This window comes from Dreissena polymorpha, chromosome 14 (genome assembly GCF_020536995.1).
Source record: "Dreissena polymorpha isolate Duluth1 chromosome 14, UMN_Dpol_1.0, whole genome shotgun sequence".
NCBI lineage: Eukaryota > Metazoa > Mollusca > Bivalvia > Myida > Dreissenidae > Dreissena > Dreissena polymorpha.
Window position 1 is genome coordinate 13,594,783 of NC_068368.1, and position 7,367 is coordinate 13,602,149.

Below are 7,367 nucleotides of genomic sequence, written 5' to 3' on the forward strand. Positions count from 1 at the left end.
ACAGCCATTTTACGAAAATTATAAATATTTGACATAAAATATGAAATTCAATAATTTTAACTGAGACAAACCAAACCTCTTTTTTGCTTCAACCAACATTAATAAAAAATAAGGTAGAGATTGTTCTCACTAACTACGAGTAACGTACATGTACTTTTAACCGTAAACCGCGCTTCAACGAACGCAAATTTTCGAATACGGCTATAGATTAGGGTCAATATAGCTTAGATTGCATAAAACCATTGATCACTATCGGAAACCATACAAGGTTGAAAAACTAAAAAATGGCAGAGTCGTTTAATACCATGCCTTAACTTATAATAGTAAATAATAAAAGTGGCTCACTCTTTGGTTATAAATACTTGTATCCAAACACTATGGTCGCCAAAGCGTAATGGTTATGGTGTCCTCCGGCGACCAGGATGTCACGGGTTTGATTCCCAAACTTGGGAACGTATTTCAGATCTACCCCATAGACACCAAGTACTGGATTAAGTCCCAGTAAACGGACTCCAGGGCGTTTCAAATAAGCCTTAGGCATTGTATGCGTGCTAAATTAAATAGGTTTAAACTAAACACACTAGTTGTAAAAATAAAAGATTTATTATAATTGATTAAGAATGTGATTGTTTTGGACTTTAAGATATAGTGACCGCGTAAAAGATAAACTCACAAATTACATTTCCGACTGTCAGAAATAATATAGACCCAACTTATTATGATTTATTTGAATATAATACATATATATTTGTCACACGAACGATTTTTTCTTGTTTTTCTTTATTAACGCCTATGTGAGGAGTCTACACATCTTTGTTTACGAATTTGTATGTATGTATGAAGACGATGCACTTTGTTAAAAATGCCTGTCTGTCTCAGCTTCTTCCGTTTGTCCGTTTATCTGTCTTGTCAAAATAGTCCAGCATTGTTAATAACACAAAGCAATAATAATTTCTACGGAAAAAGAAAGCCCTAAAAGACTGTAAATATTTGTTTAATACATACAAATGGCACGCAATAACTATGTTAACTAAATAACGCACAAAGACCTTTGCTTATTTTTTTATCTTATAGTTACTTATGTAAGCTCAGCCGAACATGAGCTATTGTGTTCACCTTATGTACGGCGTCCGTCGTCATGCGTTCTGAGTCATGTTTCGTAAAACCTTTAGATTTGATCCGTTTATAATCATTATAAAAGTGGGAAATAGCTCACATGTCGCTTAAATTATATCAACGAGCCACTCTAGAGACAAAAAGTATTACCTTATCCAAATCATACTTGTTCAACATGTTTAAGTTAATATTACCCAGGACCAGGGTCAATGACATTCAAAAACTTTGTAATAAGGTCTTATCTTAAAAAAATATTATTACCACTAAAGAAACTATAGTTATGACTTAATGTTAAAGAAGCATCATATACATGTAAATATTTATCTTTACAATATCAATACTGAGTTCGAATCTGGTTTAAAAGCGCGTCAAACTGTTTACTGAAATCTTCGATAATAATGCTGGTACCTTGATCTCAGCTTACCCCTTTAAGGGCATCCTGACTATCTTGCCTTTCTACTTAAATCAATTATTACTTATAAATTATGTAAACTTAATAAATATTGAGCCAGTAAATAAATTCTAATCACAGTATTCCCCAGGTATATGCCAGAAAACCAATTTGATCAACACATTACCCATGTAAAATATGAAAAATATTTTATTTTTTACATAAATAGTTTATCACAATTTCCTTTGACGGCTAAACAAAATCACTCGAGATTAAATATCGACAATACATTTTTAAGGAATGAATTAAAATCCTGTAGAGTTGTAAAATACTTTTGGAATGGGTCTGGCAGTCCTTTGAGTTTCTTATGTGTTCCACCTTGGAGGCTTTTGACCCCGTGAACCTTAAGCACCGTGTCGATGTCGTTTACTAAAAGATTCGTTAAGATCTGCCAGAACGTTATCTCGTCGGATGCGGGCAAGTTATTCATACTGTCCTAGATTGTTAAGAAAGTCTTTTGAAATTTCTTTAGGTAATCCACCATCTTTTTAAGGTATTCTTTGTCACTAGATAAATTGAGTACAAGCTGTTGTTGTGATTGTATTGTTCATGTACAATGTTTTTGGTGCGCAAAACCACATATTTGGTTACGTTTAGGGCTAATCAAAGGGTTGTTTGAAGCAACATGATGTCTCAGATATAGATCACCAAAGAAAGGTTCATTAAAATGCACAACTGGAAAAGAACGAACATAAAAAAGTGTTCTTATTTATAGTTATACAAAGAATCGTTTACACCTTTCGGTCAAAAAGAAAAGAAGAAAAAAAATTAATGTAAAAAGTATTATGAAAAGTATTCTAGCTCATGAAGTTAGAAACATACCTTTGGTCCTTTGCTAAGTTTTCCCGGTTTGTATGGTAATTTAGGCGTAGTGCATTTTTCATCGAACATAGAGCTCTGAAAAGCAAAGTATCATACCGTGTTTGTTACTACTTACATCTATAGAAAATCATACATTTGTTTACGATACAAGTTATTTCAGACTTAAATATGGTGGTTAAATGACAGAAATCGTATAATTGTTTTTGTGCAAAATATTTTATTTAAAGGAAACAGTTAAAACAGCGAACATTTTCAGGTAAAGTAGACGCGATTGAATGTGTACTAACATCGATATTATTTGCATTTTCTGTTGATGCGTATGTCGTATAGGCTTTTGGTAAGCGTCTTTTAAAAATGTACACAATTAGTAAATGTACAAGTATTTTACTATTGGCAAAAATATTATTAAAAAAATCTGCAAATCAGTGAACTTTTCTTTTAACGGTGCTAATCAAGCGGCGTATCTGCAGAACAGAAACAAGTTAGCCGCTTTTTGGGAAAAATGGATTTAATGCATGTGCTTAAAATGTCATCCAAGATTAGCCTGTGTAGTCCACATGCTAATCAGGGACGACACGTTCCGCTTTTATAGAATGATTCCTTTAACAAACGTCTCTTCTATTCGAAAATCAAATGTAAGCAGACTGCACATGCTAATGTGGGACGACACTTTACGAACATGCAATAAGATTATTTTTTCTCAAAACGATTCTCAAATAATCAAAGTACTCACTATCTTGTTCTGTAATTTCTTCGATTCCTCGCTAAGCCTCGTTAAATGCTTGCTCCATGGTTCCGTCATCATAACTTCATTTTTACTGGCATTTTTCGCCACTGGAATAGCCCAGCATAGCTGAGTAAGGACTATAATCACTGAAGTAAAATAATAATTGTTAGTTTTTGTTCAAACATTATTAAATAAATGAATAAATTAATGAAATCAATGGAACTGATTTTTCATGATACTAATTATTCGTATAGAAGTTTTTCACTACTTCACTACTTCAACAACTTGACCTAAAACAAGCATTTATTAAGTAAAACAATAACAACAAGAACACTATCATCATTATTAATTAATATAAGCTAATCGTTACAACTGTGTATTTACCAGTTAACATACAGATTTTAATGTCCATATTTAAAAGTAAAAATTAATATTAATATGAAATATTTCTTATTATAATTTATATCTTTAAACTATGTTTTGCACGGTTTTATTACTCATTCTACGAACACTGAAATATGTTGTATATAAAAACCGTTGTTATATATAAAGTAAAATGTACAACTTTAGTAAAGAAGGTTATATTTCGGTATACGACCCCTTTCGCGACCCCTTTTGTTCCTTTGTTATTTGATACATGCTCTGCACTTCGTTTGGCAACTACACTCATTCGTGAAGCATTAAGCTATAGAGTTTATTTAATGAAACGTGTTTTACTGGTGCAGATCATTGTCAGATCATTCGCACTAAGTACTCAAAAATCGAACAAAACTCTCTTGGAAATCAGTTATTACAAATAAGACATAATAAATGGTTTACCTCAGATTAAGAAACGGCGGATGTTTTTTTATAATATAAAATAGTTGTCAGTCGGCCACTAAAGCTATTTGTATACCCCATCCGTCCATATGTCTGATCATCAGTCCGTCCGTCCGTCACACACTTCACAAGGCTATATCTCACAAATTGTATAAGATTTTAATATGAAACTTCGTGAGTGAACATATATCAATAAGCAAAAGTGCAATGTACAGGAACCATAACCCATTAATTTCTTAAATGAGAGCTATTGCTTTTTGTTGCCTTTCTATGCTATATATTATCAGGGCTATATAAAATTTACTATACACGATTTTAGCATGGCACTGAATTGATTATTGTCTAAAGGTAGTCTTATTCACTTAGAGACCATAAGTCACGAGTCAATCACGACGGCTGAATATCAAGGTCGACATTTTAAAGGGACCTTTTCACATATTTTGGCAGATATTGAAGTTTGTCAATAAATGATTTATATCGATAAATGTAAACATTGGACCTTAAAAGCTCCAGTTAAAAAGAAGAATAACTTTAAAGAAAGAAAAACAGTACCCCTTAACTGGGTTCGAACCACTGACCCCTGGAGTAAAATTCTATCGCCAAGACCACTCTATCCGTACTCATACAATGAGTGAAATATTTTATCATTTACATAATCAACCCTATTGTGTCACATAATATAACGACAGCAACAGAACTTTCCAAATTATTCAATCTTTTCGCGTTGTCACGCTTGATAATTTTCAGGTTTTTAAATCGTAAAACGATGCATATATTGGATATTTGAGAGCATGGTAAATGTTCAATATTACTGTTTCCTCACAAATATCATATCTACAGCGAAGGTTTGCGAATTTGAATTTTTTTTTTAAATTTTGCCAATTTACCAAAACGTGAAAAGGTCCCCTTTAAGGTAAAAACATATCGGCGGGTGAATTAATCTGTCTTTTAGACTTGTATAATAATATAAATCATATAATTATATATAATAATACAATCAAATATTATAATAATTATGCAAATAATTATACAAATAATAATAATTAGTATTATAATAATAATAATAATAATGATAATAATAATAATTATTATTATTATTATTATTATTATTATTATAATGATGATAATAATAATAATAATAATAATAATAATAATAATAATAATAATAATAACAAAAACAATTATTATAATAATAATAATTATTATTATTTTTATTATTATAATTATTATTAAAATAATAATTAGTATTATTAGAATAATTATAATAATTATCATAATAGTGGTACTTATTATTCTTATTGATGTTTACTATATATATTTATATATCTTATATACAATCACAAATAAATATTTTGATTATCATCACCATTATCGTTCTTGTTTTTTACTCAGAGATATGTGGACAATAAATAAATAACAACATAGTGACATTGTATACATAGAAAATAATAGGTTAGTGTTGATTATAGATCAGGTTTATCATGCGAGGCTTAGAAAACAAAAAGCACGAGCCTTGGCGAGTGCTTATTCGTTTTCGTGCCGAGCATGATAAACCTGATCTATAATCAACACTAATCTATTATTCTATTTATCCCACTTTTTATTTTGTAAACCTTTTCGTTGAAACAAAATTAGTTTGACTGGATAATTTCGCTGGATTTATGACGTCATTTCGTCGAAATATTGACGTCATTTCCCGCCGTTGATTATAGATGATATTTAATCAACGGGGCTTTAATCAACCGAATTCGCTGTAAAAGTGGGATAAATAGAGAATAATAGGTTAGTTTTGATTATAGATCAGGTTTATCATGCGAGGCTTAGAAAACAAAAAGCACGAGCCTTGGCGAGTGCTTATTCGTTTACGTGCCGAGCATGATAAACCTGATCTATAATCAACACTAATCTATTATTCTATTTATCCCACTTTTTATTTTGTAAACCTTCTTGTTTAAACAAAATAAGTTTGACTGGATAATTTCGCTGGATTTATGACGTCATTTCGTCGAAATATTGACGTCATTTCCCGCCGTTGATTATAGATGATATTTAATCAACGGGGCTATAATCAACCGAATCGCTGTAAAAGTGGGATAAAATCTTATTCAATAGCTTGAACGGCTAAGGGCTGTTTGCAAATTTATTACTAATCGTTAAAGCGAGTATACACGATTGTATATGTGTTAAATTGTAATTTATTGATAAAAATATGTTACAATAACATAAAAATGTCACGAAAGATTTAACATTAGAGACGAATTTCATAAATTGCAGCAAAGACAAATTAGCACCACGAGCCGATTGTGACGAAGATATATCGTATATATTTTCCTACAATAACCGAGGCATTCGTCTTTTTATTAGGATCGGAGTTGGTGTTCGTGTGTCGTAACAAACGATATTGCTGCAGGAAATTAAAATGATTCGTAAAACTAAATTTAGATTCACATCGTACATGCATGATATACATGCTTGCGAATTCGACTGTACAGACATTTTCGATTTCAGAATTTACTATCTGGCTTAATTCGCATTTTCGACACATGTTCATCTTAAATTTTATTTCAATTTATATGGAAATATATGTATAATGACTTTTTTTCACACATTTTCTATAAATTTATAAATATTTGACAAAATCGCGCATACTCACTTTAAAAAAAGTACGTATTCAAATCGAATATTTAGACACAGCACCCGTTAATTTACTGTTAACATGTGCTGGAATAAATTAGGCAAATGATAGGTACCACTTCAATTTGTTTATGATACTTGCGCTTTTTCTACTTTAATAAGGATGTTAAATTGACAGTAGTTCGCTATCTGTAAAAGTAACATAATTAAATCGAATGTAAGACTCATGAAAACAATAACTGAACTAAACAAAAAACGTCACCGGTCAGAAAGAAAAACATTCAAAAAGGGTTGCTTCGATTACTTACCAACCAACCAAACAACTTGTTTTCGCCTGATAAATATATGTTCATTAATGCTTGAATCTATGGCAAAATTTGCATAAGGGCGAAATGGCAGTTCAACCACATTTCCTCATAACAGCTAAGTCATCTAAAATCGAGACTCGCTGAAGATTTTTTTACAGTTTCGCTTATTTGTACTACGAATTGTTAATCGTCTATTCTATAGCATGTTGATTTTTCAATGTATGTATGAATAATTGACTGTGCTTTCTATGATGATACTGTTTCTGGAGTGTCATTATTTTGATATAACCTATACCTATATAATTGTACATATTGTGTCATATGACAACTATATTTTTTGATCGAATCCATTTAAAAATATATTTAACAATACGTTGTAATTTAAACATATATATAATATTAGTTATATTATTCACATTTTAAATGCAAAGCTTTAAGTTAATTTGTGAATAAATAAATAAATAAATTAGTAAATTAATTAATTTATTTA